Genomic DNA, 22375 nt, shown 5'->3' on the forward strand with positions numbered 1-22375 from the left:
ACATGGTATGATTTCTAATTCATAAGCCGTTTCCTTGTATTTGTCTTTTTGTAACTTGTAGCTTTTAGTGCGGAGTGCTCAAACCACACACAGAGAACTCAGAAGAGCCCAGAACGAGCTGCAGCAGCATCAAATATTTACACGCAGCATTTTGGACGGGAGGTTTTAAGCGCTGATACAGGCACAAAGCAGCCCAGAAGTGCATCACACCCTTTTATCTGTCACATCCACAACCGGATTCGAAAAATCAAATGCAATCAGGTGGATCCAACCTTGAGCGTGTAAAAGAGTGAGTGAGTGTGTTACATCAACATTAACTTTTAACAGCCAAGGAATGTCTCCATTCCACAGTGGAAAAAGGTTCTTTAGATCATTGAAATGTTCTTTACTCTTAGAAAAAAAAAGGTTCTTTTGAAAACTGTTTGCTGGAATGTTCTATGGGGAACCAAATATGGTTCTTCTAGTGTAAAACCTCTTTTTAGAAACTTTATTTTTTCTTTAACCTTTATAATTAATTATTTAACCTTTATAACCTTTATTACCTTTAACTTTTATTATTTATGGAACCTTTATTTATTTATTTTATTTAGAGTGTCTTTTATTTTGAAATTGTTCTTGTCATGACTTTGTTCATTTATCTGTCTAATGGTGTCTGGGTGTTTGTTTTTCATCTCATTAAATCAGCATGTTTTCTGAAGGACTTACATTTTTCTTCAGGTTGTGTGTTTTGTTTCTGTATGATTGGTGAGTCTTTGGTTCCAATTATTCAAGTTTCCATATTCTGGATAATTGCTTTTCTCTTTATTACTAATAATAGCTCATTTTGGTCCTAAACCTGTACTGCTTCTGATAGTCAAACTAACATTTGGTAACATGCTTGTTTTGTTGAGTGTGGTAAAGCTATGCTGATTATTTTTAAATCTAATTTTAGGCAAAGTGTTTCATGTTTTTTGGCAGGCCAATCAAATAAATTATTTTTTTTTTTTAAATCTTAGTTAATGTTTATTTTCCAACTTAATGAGTGCATTGCATTGTGGAATATAGTGTTCTTTGCAGTGTTCACTTGTTGTGAACTGTAAGACTGTACATCTATTTAAAGCATGAAAAACATTCAACTCAAACAGGATCATGCCGAAAACTAATGGTTTTTAACAAGGTGTTGACCGTAAATGTTGACTTTGTCTAGTTTGTGTCCATTTTCTGAATTGTTGGTGTGTAGTGGTATAAAGCTTGTGTTTATAGGGATTTGCAAAAGAGAGACTGACAAACTCTTAACCCTCTGGGGTTCGAGGTGATTCTGGGGCCCTTGATATGTTTTGACATGCCCTAACATTTGTGCTTATTTCAGCTACTTATAACATACTATTTACTGACCCTCAGGCCACCTAAGATGTAGATGAGTTTGCTTCTTTATCAGAACACATTTGGAGAAATAATAATTCATTCATTTCAGATTTGCAGAAATGTAGTATTACATTACATTAGCATTGCATCACTTGCTCATCAATGGATCCTCTGCAGTGAATGGGTGCCATCAGAATGAGACACCAAACAGCTGATTAAACCATCAAAATAACCCACACCACTCCAGTCCATCAATTAAACCGTGCAAAACAGCTATAAATGAGTATATCAGTGAATTTTGGATTATGGACTTAGATTTTTGCGAGAGGACATTAATTGATGGAATGAAGTGGTGTGGATTACTTGTGGATTATTGTGATGTTTTTATCAGCTGTTTGGACTCTCATTCTGACGGCACCCATTCACTACAGATGATCCACTGGAGAGCAGGAGGTGTAATGATGCATTTCTTCAAATCTGATAAAGAAATTCTCATCAAATTTTAATTTCTTGGTTAAACAATTCCTTTAAGTAGCAGCTTCCCAAGACGGCAGCATTAGTTGCTAAATAAGAGGATTTACAATAGACTGCATTTATAATCTTGTTTTTACTTTTGCTATTTGTAAATATTAAATGTGCACTGCCATTTATATTTATATAACGTTAACTTGGCTGCTTTTAAAACCACTTTCAAAAAAGCAAAATTATTAATAAAGGTATGCTTTCTGTGTTTGGAAAAGCTGTTTCTGTTGCATGTTGTACATACAAAGCAGAGGAGGCAGCACACATAAAGGATCTAAATCAAAGCCTCTTGTTTCCAAATAGCTTTTTTTCCAGCTTGACATCAAGGTTACAGGTAAAGCGCAGTCCGTCCGCTCTCACGCAGGTGTTAAGTGGACCTGAGGCCTGGTGCCTCGAGCGTCCGGGGGAAATCGATCTTCGTAATATGTCTGCTCACGCCAAAGGGCTTTTGACAGGACTGTTCAGTCAGGGAAATAATCAGTCACGTAGAGAAATGAAATCACGACGGTGGGTTAAATTCTCCCTCTCTTTCTCTTGCCGTGGATCTGGGCTCGGTCAGGAGGGAACGCTCTGGATCAGAGATAATGGCCCTGTCTGGACTTGCTTCAGCCCGGTTGACAGACACCTTCAGCTACCTGGAGCAGTCATGCCTCAAAGAGCCCATTCCCTGAGCGCCCGCTTGATCTCTTTGTATCTCTTTATCACTCTTGAAATTTCTCTCTCGATCATTCGCTTTCTTTTTCCACCTCCTCCCTCTTTATTGTTCTGAAAAACCCAAACTAGACCAGCTAGTTCAGCTGGAGACCACCTTGAAGTGCCATTTAAAGGGAAAGTTAATATCATGCCCATCCTGTGTGGAAATTTCCAATTTCAATAATAACAATAATTGTTTTCAAACAGGTTTCCCTCCTTCTGTCTTGCAGTGTTTGGATAAAACAAGTAGTCCCAAACTAAATTATTCCTACATTAATATTCCTATATATGGTTTTCCTGTGGCTCAGTGGTAGAGCATTGTGTTAGCAGTGTAAAAGGTTGTGAGTTCAATTCTCAGGGAATACACATACTGGTTAAGAAAACAAAAACAAAATTATAGCCTGAAGGCACTGTAAGTTGCTTTGCATAAAAGCATCCTCTAAATACACAAATGTATTTTGCACAAACCGATGTTTCCCTAGTCAAAAATGGCCGGCCTTTAAAAAGATGCTTGTGAATTTCCTATTATGCTGTATCATCTCCAAATACATTTTCTTTCAATTAGCACAGGTTTTGTATTTCTTTTAAACTGTATCCCACAATGCAGTGCATTCAACTTGGTCTCTACCCATATGATAATTAAACAATGTAATAAGGCCATGTGACAGCGTAGCATAATAATTGTATGGAAAAGTTCACTATGTAATGATATATCATTTCTATAAATTATTTAATTGTTTTCAAACAGGTTTCCCTCATTCTGTCTTCCATTTTTTGAACAAAAGGCCTAACCGCAAACTCCAAAAATGTAAGTTATTTTAGTTATTTGTTGATATTTTAGTATATTGTATTTTATTTTATATTTACAATTTTTATTTATTTATAGTAAAGCATTTTAATGATGCACACACACACACACAATTAATTAATTTAATAATTATAATTTTATGTATTTATTAATTTGTTAATATTAAGGCATATTGTTTTTTTTTAAGGTAATTATATTTGTTATATTTAATTCTTGTTTTTATTAGATAGTTAAAGTATTATTTATTTGTAGGTTGGGTCATAAAACAAACATTCAGCAATGCACACTGCAGCTTCAAGTCCATCTTAAAATGTAAGCTGGTCCAAACTGGTCTCTTTGTTTCTTTTTCTTCTCTTTTTTTTCCCAACAGGATCTTTCTCTCTCCGTCTCGCTCTTCCTCCCTCAAGCTGTACTGGGAAGTTAATTTGGTGATGATGGCAATGGAGGTCCTGGGAGGCTAATAGCTTTTCCAGGTAAATAAATCCCCATAGTTCATAATTAGCTATTAGCATGCGTGTCAACTGTTTGCTCTGAGCGCAGGTCACGTGTTTCTTATATTTACATCACGGAGGTTTTCACTGATTGTACAGCGGGCAGTGTTTTCACTTGTGAGCCGAGGTTATTCATGCGGTTAAGTATTTTAACACACACATGCTAATCTGAGCTATCCTAACACAGATGAGATGGGGGAAGGGAAATTGTGATCCAGATTCTGAGTCCAGGTTTTAAAAAGTGTAATGTGGGGAATTCTGAAGGTGATTCTAATTCTGGTTTAATTAGTTTAATTATGGGGGAAAAATAGCATCCGTTTATAAGTTTATTTTTTGGGGGGAAAAGTGATTCTGATTCTGGTTTTAGAGTGAAAATAATTGTTTTTATAATTTGAAAATATAATTTTTTCACATTTTTGTTAGAATTAATATTGTGGAGAAAAAGAATCCAGAGGTTTCCAAAGGTTTTAGTTTGTGGATTTTGGAAGCTTTATTGTAAAAAAAAAAACAAAAAAACTACAAAAAACTGATTCCGATTCCAGGTTTTGAAAGCTGGTAAAAATGGTATCCGGTTCTGTGTATTAGAAGTTTTGTTGTGGGAGAAAAAAAGGATTTGAATTCCAGGTTTTAGAAAGTTTATGGGGAAAAGTGATTCTGATTTTAGTTTTTCGAAACTTAATCATGGAATAAAATTATTCAGATTCCAGGTTTTAGAATCTTTTTTTTGTGTGAAAAAAAGAGAAGAAAATGATTCTGATTTCAGTTTTTAGAAGCTTTGTGGAAAAAAATAATTCTGATCAGTGGCATAGCCACAGGTGTGCACCTAAAAATAGATGCAGAATTATTTTTTATGGTCTCAATAAAAAATGTTTACTAAACTTGGGCTATTGTTGTTTATTTAGAATATATATATATATTGTTGGCGACTCGGTTGATTCAGATCGGCACTTCGGAGCCTGTTCGCGACTCGGTTGATTCAGATCGGCACTTCGGAGCCTGTTCGCGACTCGGTTGATTCAGATCGGCACTTCGGAGCATGTTCGCGACTCGGTTGATTCAGATCGGCACTTCGGAGCCTGTTCGCGACTCGGTTGATTCAGATCGGCACTTCGGAGCATGTTCGCGACTCGGTTGATTCAGATCGGCACTTCGGAGCCTGTTCGCGACTCGGTTGATTCAGATCGGCACTTCGGAGCCTGTTCGCGACTCGGTTGATTCAGATCGGCACTTCGGAGCCTGTTCGCGACTCGGTTGATTCAGATCGGCACTTCGGAGCCTGTTCGCGACTCGGTTGATTCAGATCGGCACTTCGGAGCAAGTTTGAGATTTTTTTTAATTCAGATCTGGACATCGAAGCAGGAAGTGTTTGTCAAACAGTTAATTGGTGATAAATGAATATTTGGACTTGAGGCTTTTTTTTTACCTGTCGATTCAGCATGTACATGGACCCCAGTGGCGCAAAAAGTGGGTATGCGCCATATGCGCCGCACCATGGAGGGCGCCAAAGCGATGGTAATTTTTTTTTTAATAATAATTTTTGTAAATGTAGGCTATATTAAAAGTTTTCTATATATATATATATATATGTGTGTGTATATGTATATGTGTATGTGCGAGTGGGTGGGGCGCTGTGTGCGCTGAGTAAGTAGCAGTAACGTTAGTGCGTTGTCGTTGAAATTCGAAAAAGATGAATAAAACAAAAAAGCTCTCAGGGGCTAAAATAGAAAAAGAAAGAGGCAAAAGGAGATGGCATGTCAAGGGATGCGACAGCAGCTAAATAAGTGATTGGTGAAAGGCAACAGGTAGGATTTAAAATGTGACGTCTATGCTCGAAGAATATGTAAAACTGGAATCTGAGCTGTCATTTATTCCGTCATCACCCGGGTGCTGATAGCGCGTGCGCACAGATGAGACCTAAACAGCACACGTTGATATCTGTGTTTAAACTAAACTAGTTTAAGCTTTGTCAGTTTAAACATTTAAGAGGCAGAGGACGCGAGCTCGCGCCCGCAGTGAGAGGATTTGTGCATGCGCTCATCCAAAGCGCACAAAACCCGCACCTCAGAACGCGCGCAAATATAAGCTCTCTCTGAAGAATTTTATTTAAATGGACAAATTCAGACAAAAAATATGTCCAAATGCCCGTCTTGGTAAGCTGAACGTAGGCCTACTGGATCATTACATTCTCTTAAAGTGACTGTATTTTCTATGCTGTGTTTTTGTTTTAATATGTTTTTGTTTTTAATAATTAAAATGTTTAATAAAAAGAATATCAATATATATATATATATATATATATATATATATATATATATATATATATATATATATATATATATATATATATAATAAAATTGTTAAAAATGTTTTACTGCATACCCCTCTAACACTGGATAGTTGCGCCCCTGATGGACCCACACACAAAGGTGGACACGCTCTAGACGGGTGTGCCAGGTAGGGTGACAACCCGTCCTGCGTAGCGCGTGCGCGCACAGCGTCTGAAGCCCAATACATGCCTCCCACAAATTGAGACTGTGTCACGCATAATCAATGCTTGCTCAAAAAAAGTTGGTCGCTATATCTGGAGTCACCAACCCGTCGATCGCGGTCGACAAGTCGATCTTGGAAGCATTTTAAGTCGATCGCGAAGATTTTTCAAAATCTGAGAAAAAAAAAGGTGCGAGCCTCCGCTGACTGCGCGCGCACCTCCCGAAACAGACGAGACATTTATACTTGACACAACTGTTTTAGACTGAAAACCAGACCATACAACCGATTTAGACGCGGGTGCCGGTGTGATGAGATGTACTAATATCCGTCTGCTCGGGCATGATTGTTTTAGGCCTGTAATTGATTGATTATTGAGGTAATAGGGATGGCACGGTTCGCTGAAATAAAAAAACCAAACCGTTCGGTTCACCACACGCGGTTCTGCACGCGCTTCAACTTAAATCTGAAAAAGCATCTGTAATATCATCTGTAATATGGCTTGCTATAAATGTTTAAATTAAGAACCTGTCTGTGCAAACACACCTCCTTTCTATGTTAATAAGACTTATTTTTTTTTAAGAAAGTCAGCATTGTTTCACTCCCAGTGTTAACTTTGTTCTATTTATCACCTGGTTTCATATAAAAAACACTATCAGCAGGCGCAGTTCATTATAGTGAATCTCTTGAGTATATAGACGGACGTATGGAAAGATGGCATCGTGTCCCTCAGGAATGCATATCTGGAAATATTTGATCCACAGAGGAGACTAAACTGTGTAAGCTTGCAGAGCGTGAGATGTTTGAATAAAGCGCTGAATGTGTGTCACTACCGAACCAATAGCATCATGTGTCAGCTGATAACACGAGTCTGTGAGATGCACATCGCTCAAGACAAACAGTTCTCGTGACAGGCCTTTACAGCGGCTCTCGCGGGACTCTAGCGATCCGACATCTCCTCTGTCAGAGCGCTGGCTGCCGGATGAGAGTAGCTCTTTGCCTTATTTAAAACTAGTGGATATTCCGATTGCCTAATTACTCAAAACAACCCCTGTGCAATTAAGCAGCACTGGCAGCCGTCCAGGCTGGAGCCGCTTACCAGAGTACACACTGAGAACCATGGTACACGCTCGAGCTAGATGCTAATTGAATTTTGTTATTTAAATTAACGTTTGTGTTTTTGGCAGCCCCTTTCCAGCCAAAAAGACTTACAAAAAAGAGTATTTGTTGTGTTAATGGTAATTACCAAAGGACACTTTTGAGGCAATAACACGTGTGCCAAGTGAAACGCTAGAACACAAATGGGTGATTCTACTATCGGGGAACTTTTCTGACATCTTTTTATTTTACATTTACCTTTATTAATTTAGAAGACTGTGTAAGTATGCCGAGCATGCAGATCAGTTTATTTATTTATTTTTTTAATATGTAACTTTAGAACAGTTTTTTTCTTTTGTGCAATTTTATTAAGTGACTGTGCTTTTAAAAATTTTACTTTTGCATGCAAACCCCCCCCCCCTCCAATTTAGGTAAGGTTTTATGATTTTTAAAAAGCATGCTAATTAAGCATGGATTTGTCCTTTATTACATTTTTAGAAAGGGGTGGTGGATTGTGATTTCACTTTTTTAAACTTTAGTTACCGTGTAATGTTGCTGTTTGAGCAGAAACAATATCTGTAAATAGGGCCTAAAACAAACTTTTTCCAAACCTGCCAATGGCCAGTGATGTGATGAAATTTACCGGCCAAAATGTATTTTTATCGGCCATGAAACAATTTTTGCAAAAACTGACAGTTGTTACTACTAAAATTACTAAACCTATTTACAGTCTTTTTTAATGTGTCCTTTACTTTACTTACAATTTGTTCTTTGCTTTACTTTTTTTTATTATTATTATTTTTGTTGTCACTAAAAATTTTTTAGATGCATAATCCGTTTCCATTAGCTTCATTTGAGGGCCGTATTATTGAATAGTAAATTTGAAGGAGGCCAGGTGTGGCGACTGACACTGTTACATATACTCGCCAATGCCTATTTTTACTCGCATTTGGCTCTTGGCATGTGTTAATTTTAGGCACTGTCTGCAAGGTTACAATGTGGAAAGTTCAATGCAAATGGAGATAATATCTTTTAAAATGACGTCACTAACTTCCCGGGTTAGTGACGTCACAAACCCTGATGACCATGTTGCGCTGCTTTAAAAAAGAGGAAGAGTTGTTGCCATGCTGTCAAAACTAAGGGAACATGAATAAATCTATTCACATATGAATCACGATTCTGTCTTCTAACGATTCTAATGGATTCACAAGTTTCAAAATCAGCGTTTTAAAGCATCGGTTCTTAATTCTGCTCGTCACATCCCCCTGCTCTGCACACGCTCTGCATCTCTCTCTCTCTCTCTCATTCAGATCATCAGCTTGTCAGCTCAGCTTCAACAATGAACTGTTCCAATTATACACTTTATGAGTATGGACAGACGCCATTGTTTTCAATTCAGCCAGAGCACATGCTGTTGAGGTGAGGGGCGTGACTTACAGACACACTGGGCCAGCTAACCAATCTGAGCCCATAGCGTCTTTTTGAGGGAGGGGCTTCTGAAAAACATGAAATCATCAGAGTGTTTATAGGAGAAGGGACAGGGCAGTGTAGAATCCAGGTAAATTATGTGAAATACATATATATATTTTTAAACAAAGCATTATGCACCACATAAACACAATCAAGCGAAATAAAATGAATAATAAAAACCATCGACCACCCCATAAATATATATAATTTAAGTACATAGTTTTTTTTTTTTAAAAGCAATTTAAATGCAATTTGTCTTTTAAAAAGCAATTTAAGCATTTTTTTTTTACTTGAGTACAAATTTGTGCCTTTAAAAATGCAAATGTTTTTTTTTCTGCAATTTTCAGCTTTTTTCAAAATAAAATTTGTGTTTTTGAAAGGCAGTTTAAACATGGATATATTTGCAATTTAAGTATAGGCTTTTAAAAGTTGAAATTCAAGTATGGATGAATAATTTCAAAACCAAATGCTATTCAAGCATGGACGCATTTTTTTACAAAAACAAAAACAACCAGACAAAAAATACATGCAATTTAAACAAGTTTAATGAATTTTCTTTCCATTAAAAAAATGGTAAAAAAATTAGGTCAGATTTATTTATTTACAATTTTTTTTTAACAAGTTCAACATTAATTCACCACTGAACACCCTGTTGTGCATGTCCAAGGATTTGGACTTTTTCTTCAAAAAGTGGGAAATGACATTACCATCAGAAGCATCCACACCATCACACATTATACAGAATCCTTTTGAAGGTTGATCAAGGCCATGATCAGATCTTCGTTCCAGGACATGTGATTAATGTTTAAACAGATGAAACACGTTTGAAGAAGTTTTATTTATTTAAAAAATCTGAAATATTCTCAGAATTGAAGAATCGTATGAGAAACAACAACCTTCAGCTGTCACAATTATTCCTTAATTGTGGACATAAATTAGTTGTTGTAAAAGTTCAAGGACGCATGTTCATTTTCTGCTTGTAGGAATGAAACCAACAACCTTCTGGCTCCCGACCCTGAGATTTAACCACTCCACCGCACTACTGCTCTGGTAGAAGTCATAGTAATTGTTAGTTTGAGAGAGAGCCAGCAGCAGAGAGCTAAAAGAAAAGAGCAGTAATCATACGTGTCATTTCATGCTAATAACATTCCCCTGCGGTGAGCGCTAACAAAAGTTGTGTGTTTAGCTGGTGTGGTGAAGCGTCTCAGAGGTCAGCAGAACCTTTCCTGTTGCTGCGTTTGGTGATTGGTGGGTTTGTGCGGGTCCGCTCCGCTTCTGAAGCCAGTCTCACAAACAGTCCATTAAGAAAAAAGTGGCACTAAATCAAGCCTGGGAATAGAGGCTCCAGCAGTCAGCAGAGTGGAACTGCTTTCATTTATTTCAGGGGCTTGTTCGGGGAGCGCTGCTGACAGGGGAGACGACGCGATGGAAATGCATGCGGCAGTGCTGGATTTTTCAGCCCGGCTGTCTCTTTTCCCCTCCCTTCTTAAAATTCCCCCTGAATGTGAAACAGGTGATTGATTTGGGCCAGTACTTGAGCAGTGCTTAAGATTTCCCACATCAGCTGCCCTCTCTGACAGCGAAGAGCCGCTCGGATGAGAATATGAAGGAGGGAGGGACAGAAACGGATGGATGGGTGGGAGTCCAAGGCTGTGTCTTAATCCACACATCAAATGGTTTTAAGTGCTTTTGAGGAGATAATAAGTAGATGAGAATCCAGCCCACTGACTTATGCCTTACAAACCTTTAGTGTGACTTTGTTACAGTTCTTGGTTCATTTTAAATTGAACAAGAATAAATGCTGACCTGGTAGTTATGATTTAAATGGTTAACTATGGTTAACTTGGTACTAGGTCTGCTATTTTGTTACTATTGCATGCACATTTTTAGTACTTCAGCAGTAGCTTTGAATTTTTTTTTTTTTTGAAATATTCATTGTTTAATATACTAATTATATTGTAGAAATTTTTCATTTAGAATTTCACATGTAAAGAGAGAATGATTTTATTTATTTCTTTAGGAAATAATATATTTTACTATAAAATAATATATATTACTACGCTATATTATATAAATGTTTCATGTAAATAATATATTTGAATATATATATAAAGGGTATTATATTATTTAGCTATAATATATTTATTAGTTCATGTATTTTATTTAAAAAATGAAAATATGAATTGTTTTACTATATGCATTATATTTACAGTGCCGTGAAAAGGTTTTTGCCACTTTCTTTTGTATTGTTTTTGTATATTTTTTTGCTAATTTGTCACATGTAAAAGAATTTGATCATCAAGCTAATTTTTATATTACACAAAGATAATGCAAGTAAATACAAAATGCAGTTTTTAAATGCTTATTTAATTTATTAAGGGAAGAAAGCTGTCCAAACCTACCTGGCCCTACGTGAAAAAAATATTTGCTGTTAAATCATGAAAGAACTGTGATTAACCACTTTATTTTAGAAAGCAGAGTTAACTTTCATTTGTCACACCCAGACCTGTTGAATCAAGAAATCACTTAGAATCTGTCTGACAAAGTGAAGCATGCTTAAAGAGCAACACTTGCCATAGTTGATGTTGAATTGAACAATGGCAGGACAATGGCTCAAGAAAAACAAAAAGAAAGGTTTCGGAGTGGCCAAGTCAAAGTCCAGACTTAAATCTGATTGAGATGCTATAGCATGACCTTAAGCAGTTAATTCATGCTCAAAAACCCTCCAATGTGACTGAACTAAAACAATTCTACAATGAAGAATGGGTGAAAACTCCTCCACAGCAATGTGAAAGACTCATTGCCAGTTATCACAAGCGCTTAACTGCAGTTGTTGCTGCAAAAGGTGGCGCAATCTTTTAAGAAAAAAAAAAAAAAGTATTTATATATATTAATTGTCTTTTTTTTACTATTCTGCTTTCACATATAAAAGGGAAATGTTAATTATTTTAATGTAATATTTATATTGCATACCCTAATGTTTAATATTTGTTTAATTGTATTTTTACTACAATTATTTTTAATATTAATATTAACACTAATAATTTATATATTTTTTTAAAACACTGTAAACAGACCAATAGAGAGACTTCTGAAAAGGATTGCATGGCTGTCCACATTCGCTCTGCGTATCATTGATGAAAGTGTAAACCATAACTGTTTACAATTTTATGTGCATGCCCAGTGTGCATGAATTGTCATGTGACATGAGTTTTTTGGTTGTGTAATGTGGATGGACATAGTTTCTGAAATGCAATGACAACACCAGTGTAGATGAGGATCGTTTTCATGTCAAATTCACTAGTGTTAACAGGGACTGAGTGTGTATAGCTCTGGCTGAATGCTGTTCATTGCATCTCTCTGATTGCGATCGCAGCTGTTTTGTTATCAATCCTGTTCTGTTTGCTCTGTCAGTAGTCTGTATTGTAGTTGACTGCTTTTAGAAAAGGGTAGCTTGACTGTAGTTGAATTACTTTGAGTGTTTTACAGCTGGAGCAGCTCCGTCCTGTTCTGCAGTAAGTGCACTGCTGAGGGAATCGTTCTAGGGGAGTCCCGTTGTCAGAATCGCTTCAGTGCACTCAGTCGTTCACTTCCTAGAGATGATATGCACCATAAAAACCAGCAAGCATCAGTTGCTCATTATATTCACTTACCAGAGAGGTTGTCATGTCTTCTTCAGTCTCTCATGTCATCAGAAATGAAGGATGGTATATTTCATAATGCTACTGTACTAGTAACATCTGTCCACATATCTGTATTCAGCTATTCACATACATTTCTATGCAAGCTTGTTCCTGCCTTGGATTTAAATATATTTTTTGCAATTTCATGTTTATATCTTGCTATTCTGACTATTTTCCTCTGAATTGCAAATTCATATCTCACAACTGTAAACTCAGAATTCAGAGGGGAAACTCTGAATTGTGAGATGTAAATTCAGGATTTAAATTTTTATCTAGAAATTGTCAATTATTCAATTGCTGTATTCCTTCTATGAATTGTTATCGCGCAATTGCGAGTTATTAATTGTAACATATACATTTAGAATTTTAAGGAAAAAAGTGAAAATTTATATATATATATATATATATATATATATATATATATATATATATATATATATATATATATATATATATATAATATATATATATATATAATTTTTTTTTTTTTTTTTTGGAAATTAAAGACATCAACTTTTGTAAATTTATATCTCACAATTGTAAGTTTTAAACATGTAGTTTGGTCTTTTTTGTTTGAATTGTGAGTAATCGCGAGATGTAAACTCACATTTAAACGTTTATTGCTCATGATTTTTAGGATAGTTGTTGCAAATTTATCTTACAATTGACTTTTATTTTCCTCCAAAGTTGCAAGTTTATATCTCACAGTTGTGAGTTATTGATAGAGTAATTTAATTTCAATATTCGGAGACAAATTAGCTAGAGATGTAAATGTGCGAGATTTGCTAAATTTATTTCTCGCAATTCTTTTTTTTTAGTTGCTTCCAGTGGGGACATAATCACTGATTATAATGACTTTTACTGTCTTTTTAATCATTGTGTTGCATTGCACAGCGTAAACATAAAACCATGTCTGCATTTGTGATCTGAGAAATGAAAAACAACAAGCTCTACTCTACACTGTGCAAAATTCGCTTTTGAATCATCAGCAGCAAATCCTATAAATATTTAAGCATACTTACAGACTGCGAATTAGAAAAGACGACATTGTAGTCTTCTCTCCCAGAATCAGATAACCGTCCTCCATAAAATGTGCATCACACATCTGAATATTTGGGTTGAACTGTTCAGGAAGAGTGTTGTAAATTTAACTTAGCCACTGAATTCTAGTTGTATCTTCATTTGGGAGGCCAAACAAAGTATTTTCGCTTTCACAATGAAACAACGTCTCCACAACATGGTTGCAGCAGCAACAGGGAGAATCAAAGTTACGCCTTCTTTCTTTGCTTGAACATTTGGGCGGTGTTATGCAAATCTTCCCACATCATGATGTAGACATGTGGGGGCGTGATTAAATGAGGCGTTTTAGGAAGGCGTGGAGGAGTCTAAACTTTGATAAAGAATATCTCTTTGGGTTTGAGACTTTAGTCTTTGCAACCTTAGGGATCTTATCTATTCACAAACATCTTGTAACACTCAAAAGAGAGAGAAAAACTTGAAATCCCATCATATGACCCCTTTAATTGGGAGATGTAAACTTGCAATTGCGAAAAAAGTCTGAATTGTAAGTTAAAAAGTGGATATTGCTCAGAAAAACTCAAATTTTATTAAATAAATTTTAAATTAATCAGAATTACACATGTATATCTCACACTTGTGAGTTAAAACCCCTCAGTTTGGAATTGTGACTTTATATCCTACAGTTGCGAGATATTATTGATAGCATAACAAACTCATTATTCTGAGAAAAAAAATTGTGATGTAAACTCGCAATTTTGAGAAAAAAGTCTGAATTGAGAAAATATCTCAATTGCCATTTGATTTTTATTCCATGGTGGAAATAAGCTTTCATACATTTCTGTACATTTGTGTAGAAATTGAAAAATATTATATCAATATACTGACCGTTTATAATGTGCACTGTTGTACTTATGCAGACATTTATTTGTCTTTGATTTTTGATGTCAAAATATGGTACATATAAGAGTCTATCTAAACATATATGTACTGTATACCAGAAAAGACAATTCACATGAAAATAATACCTAGAAATATTAATGATGATGTTGCCAAAAAAAAAAAAATGGTGTGTTGGTGACAAATAGCTATGCTTTAATGCACGGCCTCATGCTCAGGTGTCCCATTTTAGTTGGAGGCCCTTACTAGAGTTGAAATTCACGTTGTAGGGAAAAAGCTGCAGTTCAAACTCTAAAAGTGCATTTCCATGCCTCCTAATTTGCAAAACGCAAAACCAATCAGCATCAGCGCAATTTCTTCTTAAAGAGACAGTGTCCTGGCGCCCTTTGGAGGATGCTCTACACCGCAGTGCCCTGAAAGCTGATTAATTGGCTTGTCAGCTCAGTATTTTTATCCCATTCCCCAGACGAGCGCAAACGCACCGTCCTTCCCAGTGTCCTCTTGCGTCCTACACCACGGTCAGGTGACTGTCGAGGAACCCCCTGTGCCTGGAGCCGCCGTCTGATTGGCCGAGAGCACACTCTCACTGCACGTAGTGATGCTAGAGTCCCCCGACCGGAGGGCAAACCCTCCAGCAGCTTCCGTGTCCTGGGCTTAATTGGTGTAGCAGTACCTGCGAGAGGCGGCGCTGATTAATGCGAAACGCAGCGTTTCTGCAGAGCGCCTCTTGATGAAGCCCACAGGGCTCACGCAGCAAGCGTGACAATGTACCGAGAGGAAGAACCTCCAGCCCAAAAGTGCGGAGGAGGGAACGTAACCTAGTGAGTGTTCCAACGAAATGAAATAAAACAAAGTCACTGTTATGGATGGAAACAGTTTCTGCAATCTATTTCTAATTTATCTTTATTGCAGCTTCAGCCCCAAAGGCAATTCTGTGTTTGGTGTGACATGAAAACAGCGCAAAAACACAATTCTGCTTTCACTAATAATAACAAATTATCTTCCCCAGCTCGCTGCCACCCAGAAGTTGGGAGGAAAGGGTCCATTTTAGGGAAGCGATAACCTCGCTCGTTCCACGTTTTCAAAGCAGCTGTCATAAAAGCAGAGAAATGATGTGGGGTGAAATAGCAGAAATGTTTCACGCTTCCGTCATTCATACGTTTACTGAAGAGACATGAAGTGCATGACTGTTTTTTAATAATAAAAATCATTTTAGTGCAGTAAACGTGCTAGGAAATAGTTCAAACAATGCTTTGCAGTACGTGCTTCAGTTTACTGCATGCTGTTTTTGTTAAATATTCTGCATTATGCAACAGCTGTTTCAAGCAGTAGTATGCCACTGTATATGTTAACAGTAAGTACGGATATCATCTTGGAAACACCTGTTAAATTCATATTCATATGCATTTCCATACACACTGAAAATCTACATGGATTCAAGGTAAACCCTGTTTTCTTTAATACACCTCTAGTAAAAAAGTTATATGTTTAAAATACATTATTTCATACTAAGTACAGTTCAAATGTATTAACATAATACTTTACGAGACTTAACAAAACTTTATTTGGAGTACTAATTGTGCACAATGTATATATGTGTTTTAATGTCACTATTGATGTGATTGTATAATATCAGTCTTTCAATGTAAGATATTTAAAGTAAAGTATACTTTGCAATAGCTCAACTTTAGCACAATCAAATGTTCTTCAGTATATCTTTAGCTGGACTTCAGCACTAATTACACAAAACTGAATTATGCAAAAGTGCATACTAGTGCACACTATTACTGACATTTTTCAATGTCAAAATGACATTGACATTTCATGTTTTGCTTAAAATATTGTAATTTTGTGTGTTTTTTTATGTCTCTTTATACAGTTTTTTTATTATCATTTAGATTATTTTTTAATTGTTTTTTAAGTTCATTTTGCTGGCTGATATTGTTAAGGTTGCAACAGTAAAGGTGTAATTTAGGTGAACATGAGTCTTTCCCCCCCCCCCCCCCCCATGTCCTGGCCAGGATTTCTAAAATGTCTAAAATATTCGGCTTTTGCCTTTGTTTTCAAATTGTTTTCATACTTGCCGAATGTAAATGATTGAAAAGTTGTTTGACCAATAGCATGCAGGCATTGCACATAATCAAGCAATCAAGGCTTGCAAGAAGGCAAGGCAATGCAATGCAAATACTTCTCCATATAATGTATGAGTACTGTAGAGAGGGCATCAGTAGGAAAACAGCTGAACATTTTATGTTATATTGAAATGCCTGTCAGGACATAACTGTGAAAATGAGGACATTCAGGAGGAAAATGCTGGCAGATGATGATAAAAACCAAGCCTATATTTTGCATGTATCATTGCATATAATGTTTCATTCAGAAATGCAAAAGTAAAGCGGGTCTTAAAGCCACTTGATGAGGTATAAATGCCAGTGAGGAGCTGATCAGCAGATCAGATGTTGACGTGTTGTAAATGAGGAGCAGGACAGGCTGTTGATCCCTTGGGCCAGGCCCATGGCAGCGCTCGAACTGTCTCGAGGATGGTGATGTGCTGAATGTTTGCGTGTCCCTGCCGGTGAGTGTTGGGCGGCTGCCCAAGCAATTAATGGTCTTTGTAATGTGTTCACCAGCACTAGAACATAAACAAACACCATGAGACCTTTGATTAAGCACCATGCTGCAGTTTCACAGCTTCAAAGCAGCGCTCAATAGCAGCTTTCCCCATCCCACTGCTTCCCGTTGCTGGAACCTTCCCATAATTGCACTTGACACATGAGGATCGGCCTCATTCTGAGTCTGCAGCGCACACGCATGTCGTATAAAACTACATCGACCCCAATATAATCCACACACATCCGCAGTTCACACATGGCCCCGTTTATAACATACATGCATATATTGTTTCACAAATATGTATTTCATGTCATTTTACTTCTTACTTTGTAAAGATATATTCTTAATAAAAACTATATAGACCTTAAAAACAACAAAAACTAAAATGACAAAAAACATAACTAAATTAATATAACTTTATCCAATTTTAACACAAAAGCAGAAAATAGTAGAAATATTGTGTAAATATGTGAAAAATTACAAAACAAATGACAATACCTACTAATGTAGTATTGTACACTTTTAATTGCATTTTTCTTTCATTCAGTTAATAGTCAAATATATTAACAGTAATTTAAAACAAAAAACAATATCTTATTGAAAATATTTGCTATAAAACTTATACGGTATTACAGCTAATTCTTTTTAGACTTTTTCATAAATAAATGTTCATTTTTATATTTGTTATATTTTCATTTTAATTTAAAGTTTTTGTCATTAAGTGGTGTTTTGCAATTTTATTTTATTCATTTAATGTTTATTTTATTTCAAGAGACTTGTGGTTTTATTATTTTATTTTTGTTAACTAATATAACCTTATATAAATGTAAACCTTATATATATATTTGTCTATTTATCTTAACATTTTAATAAACATTTGGATTAATTATTGATAATACCGGAAAACATTTTTACACATGCTCTTCAGTTGGAGTACATGTAAAGAACATTTTATGTCAGACTTTGCCTTCATGAATCCTTATTTGTTCCAATTAGTGAAAATTAGTTATCATATGTGCATTTTATAAATGAGGGCTCTGCATGTTCTCTGGCTGTTTGTGTTAATCGTAAAATTCAATTTGTCCACTATTCTAAAATAATCAATACCAGAGCAAATTGCAATGCATGCAACAGCATTAGAAAATCCATCAAAGCTTTGATTAAGCGGTTTCATAGCTTCAGTGCCTTTTCCCGTCTCACTGAATGGAAATTACAGAAGCCGTCTTTCCCTACCGAACACTGCATGTGTGTAATGATGCTCAGGGCTGATGGGATTGGAGGAGGGGAATTGTTCTTCTGTGCATGTATCTGTCCTATTCAATTACATAGCAATCTCTCTTTCTCAAACACACACACACAGACTCTAAATGGTGGCAACACACTCATGTACACAAGCTTTTAAATAATTATTAAGTTAAGTTCCAGCGCTGTTGGGTGAGTTTTTAAAAGCTCTTGCTCTTGAAACATTTATTGCTCTTTCAACAGTTCTGCTGGCCTGTTTGAATGCACTTGTGGGACCCGTGGTCTGCACATCTGCACGTTTCTCACCACTCACACATTAGCGGCTATCTTTAACGTCATCTAATCTTTATTTCTCGTGCACAAGCAGTTGTGTGGTCACGTAAAATGCTACACGTACTTTTGCAGCAGTATGTATGCAAAATATATGTGAACCTGGAGCACAAAAGCAGTCATAAGTCACATAGGGATGTCGGTAGCAATAGCCAACAATACATAGTATGGGACAAAAATACAGATTTGTCTTTTATGTCAAAAATCATTAGGATATGAAGTTAAGATCATGTTCCATGAAGATATTTTTAATATAACCTGATTGTATTCATTTGAAAGAAAAAGTCATACACTTGTTTTTTTTGCACCATAGTGACAATGCAAGTGCAAAAATAATATTACCCCATACCAATAGGCAATATTAGGCCAGTTTTTGCAAATCAGCAGAATTGTTTTTCGAGATGCACGCTGTGGTGTTAATATCTTCATTTGAGTGGACTGCTAAATGTTAAGACATTTTTTAGGATAGGATTTATTTTTTATTTTATTTTTTTTGCAACAGCAATGTCCACACGAGTGCAAAAATAATGACTTTCTTTCTTTTTCTTTCTTTCTTGAAGACAACAGACCTTCATATTAAACCTGGATACAAGTGTTTTAACACCGAGGAAACATACTTCACCTTAAATGTGATTCCTTGAAAGAAAGGGGCATTTTCACACCATACAGCCACATCTGAATAAGCGCTAACAGGCCAATTTCTGGAAGGAGAATTTTTTCTTTATTGCAGAGACTGTGTTTTTGAGAAATGAGCAGGTCTGTGCTGTTTATAAGTCATTCGGAAGCCTTACCTGCATGACTATATTAGGATGATGTTATGTAACCCAGTTTTAGCTTGCACACAAGTTTCCTCGCCTCCAAGGAATGTCAGCAGAAAATATTCTGGGTCATCTGCGCTGCGACCGCACGCTCCCATGATGCATTGTGCAGCAGTGCCTTTGTCAGAGTCAGCTGAGCTTGTGTTGCTGAGACAGCACTGAGAATGAATGGAGACTTTTGCTCCAGTCTCCAGATGTTTCTCCTGAATCTCACATTATGAGTTGTAGAAGAGTTCTCCGCTAGGTTTTAGGATTTAGCTCAGATTGGATATGTGTGAGAGTCTCAGTTGAAAGTTATTCTCTTCACAGTTATTGTGTGTGTCGCATCTCATGAAAACATGTTCCATCTCCTAAAATTATATTAAAAATGTATTAATGTCTTACTGACTGACTAACTAACTGTTTGGAACATACTGAATTGTTTCAGTTTTCTATACAGTATATAATTGAAGATAATGTATATTTATTTATGTATGCAAATCATACAAACTGTGTTGTTTTGGTCCTGATGATTAATGTTAAATGTGGCTTCATTTATTATTTTAGCATTATTTTATTATTACATTTCACTTTAATTATTACAGTGAAAACAACAGAGCTTTTAAAAAATTAGTATGCATGCATAAATTAATAATGTATTTTAATTATATATTTGGAAAATGGAATTGTCCAATATGTTCCCTATTCATTTATGTATTTATTTATATTTTATTTTGTTTTTACTGTTATGGTTAATTTCCCTGGATTGTCTCATTTAAGTCTATTTTTTCCCTAAACATTTTTTTAAGAGAAACATTTGACATGATTTTCTGAGAGGAATGATCTTGCACGGTTTAAAGTGTATAAACATGAACACACTCACAGATGAGGCTTCGTCACGGTTGTTTGTAAGAAAGATCACCTGAAGCGGTTCCTGGAGAGAGTGTAGATTTTACTCGGCGTGAGTTTGGCCTCATGGAGAGAAACCGAGGCTCAGAGGCTTCACAGGGAACTGCATAGACAGCAGATCCTCATGAGAGAGACTGTTTACTCTTTAGTCAAACAGAGTTTTGAGTTTGCATTACTAAGATGCAGTGCTTTTAAATGCAGAAATACACACATTGTAAAAAAAAAAAACATGCCATGCCAAAAAATGCCATGACATTGTGACAGCAATCCATCCAATTTCTGATTTCCATTGCTTCTTACTTAAAGTGCCTTTAAAGATATGTGTTGGATTTTAAAATGTATAGACACAGATAGATAAAGTGCTATAAAATAAACACCTGAAAGTGTATTTTGCATGTTTTCTTTCCACTGGTCTGAAACTCCATAAAAGCCAAATAACCCAAAATTGACTAGTGCATTAAAAAAAAAAAAGTTTTCACCTGTTATGTTTTTAAAATCTTCAACTGGACTAGAGTGGTTTTCTTGTTTCCTAACCTGTCTTGTTCCAGTGTGTTTTCTTGAGTATCTGTGTCACTAGGCTGTGGTTCAGCGCTCTGGTGTGTGTTATCTGTTGTTTTCTCTCTCAGATGACCTGTCCTTGTGCAGGACAGAGTCTCAGATCCCAGGCCGAGGTGTGTGTGTGTGTGTGTGTGTTTCTGCACGTCTGCATGCATGTGTTTGATGAATGTGTTCAGCGTGCAGCTGTATGAATCCTTCCTCTCTAGGGTTCGTCTCTCAGCTATTGTTTCGACCCAAGCAGGAACATGAAACACTCAAGTGGACTTGTCTCTCGTCTCCATATTCTGTTGTGTGAGAACATGAAGCGTGTGCTGCATCACTGCTCTTCTGCTGTGTGTTTCTAACAGATGCAGACTGTAAACCATACGATGACGTGACGGGTCACTGGGAATCTTCGGAGTAACATACCACTGTTTTTGCAGTATTGTATACTGTGCATGAAATGAACATTCATTTTTAGAATTTAGAATCTTTATTATGTCGTTGCATAGACATCACTACTCACTACTCATCTCTACAAAATGCTCATCAAAAATATTATTAAATATAATATTTTATATATAATTTAATGTAAAAAAAAAAAATCATTTTTTAACTAAAAAGTTTCAAGTTTTTTTTTTTTTTTTTTTATGTACTACTAGTATACTACATTTTATTTATTTATATATTTATTTATTTTTGGGGTTATTAATCTTAATGAACATCAATTCAAAAATCAAAAATGTAAAAACATCTCAGTACTGCAAAAATTTACGAAAAATATTTAAACACACAATAAAAATTATTTAAATATGCAAGATAACTTTTATTTCTGAGGTAACTGAAACTGAGCATTGGCTGAATTAAATATGCAATATAGTGAGGTCATGTGACAGCAGTGTAGTAGGCCATTTGATAAGTTTATTTATTTAAATGATAGGGCCAATACACGTTAATGAACTGAGACAACTGTAATACATTCTGTGCAAGTAGTAAATGTAGTAGACTTCTATGCCATGCTGAGCGATCTGTGCCACTTGGGCTGCTTTCCTCATACCGCTGCAGGATTGACTGAAGCAAACAGTGTACAGGTAGATGTAAAGCGTGTGTTATTTCACTGTGAATAATGCAACAGCTGGCGTGCGGCTGCAGGCAGAGAGTACAGAAGTTTGACTGTGTTTTACAGTCGGCTCTCACAATCTCATCAAATCTTAAGCGTTTCCTGAGAGATGGTGGCTCTCCAGCGCTCATTACAGAGCAGCACAACTGCAGGATTCATCAGGCATAGCACAGACTCCCTCTTTAATATTTCACAGAGGAGCACTCCTGCTCAGCCCTATTACAATGCCTAATCACTCAGATCAGAGAAGAAAGCTGAATTAAACAGACAGAGACGGAGAAAGGAAGCTGTCCTGAGAGTCTGTCTGTGCTGCA

The 22375-nt window shown here is 36.1% G+C and overlaps 1 long non-coding RNA gene across 1 annotated transcript; it reads left to right on the top strand.

The window, feature by feature from the left end:
• The first annotated feature begins 649 nt into the window (after positions 1–649).
• LOC113120285 (uncharacterized) lies at positions 650–21411 on the top strand. The gene is made up of 4 exons (XR_003294574.1): positions 650–744; positions 3308–3367; positions 3738–3840; positions 21310–21411. It is a non-coding gene; the product is annotated as an uncharacterized LOC113120285 (long non-coding RNA).
• Positions 21412–22375: the final 964 nt, after the last annotated feature.

Source organism: Carassius auratus, chromosome 19 (assembly GCF_003368295.1).
Source record: "Carassius auratus strain Wakin chromosome 19, ASM336829v1, whole genome shotgun sequence".
In the NCBI taxonomy this organism is placed as follows: Eukaryota; Metazoa; Chordata; class Actinopteri; order Cypriniformes; family Cyprinidae; genus Carassius; species Carassius auratus.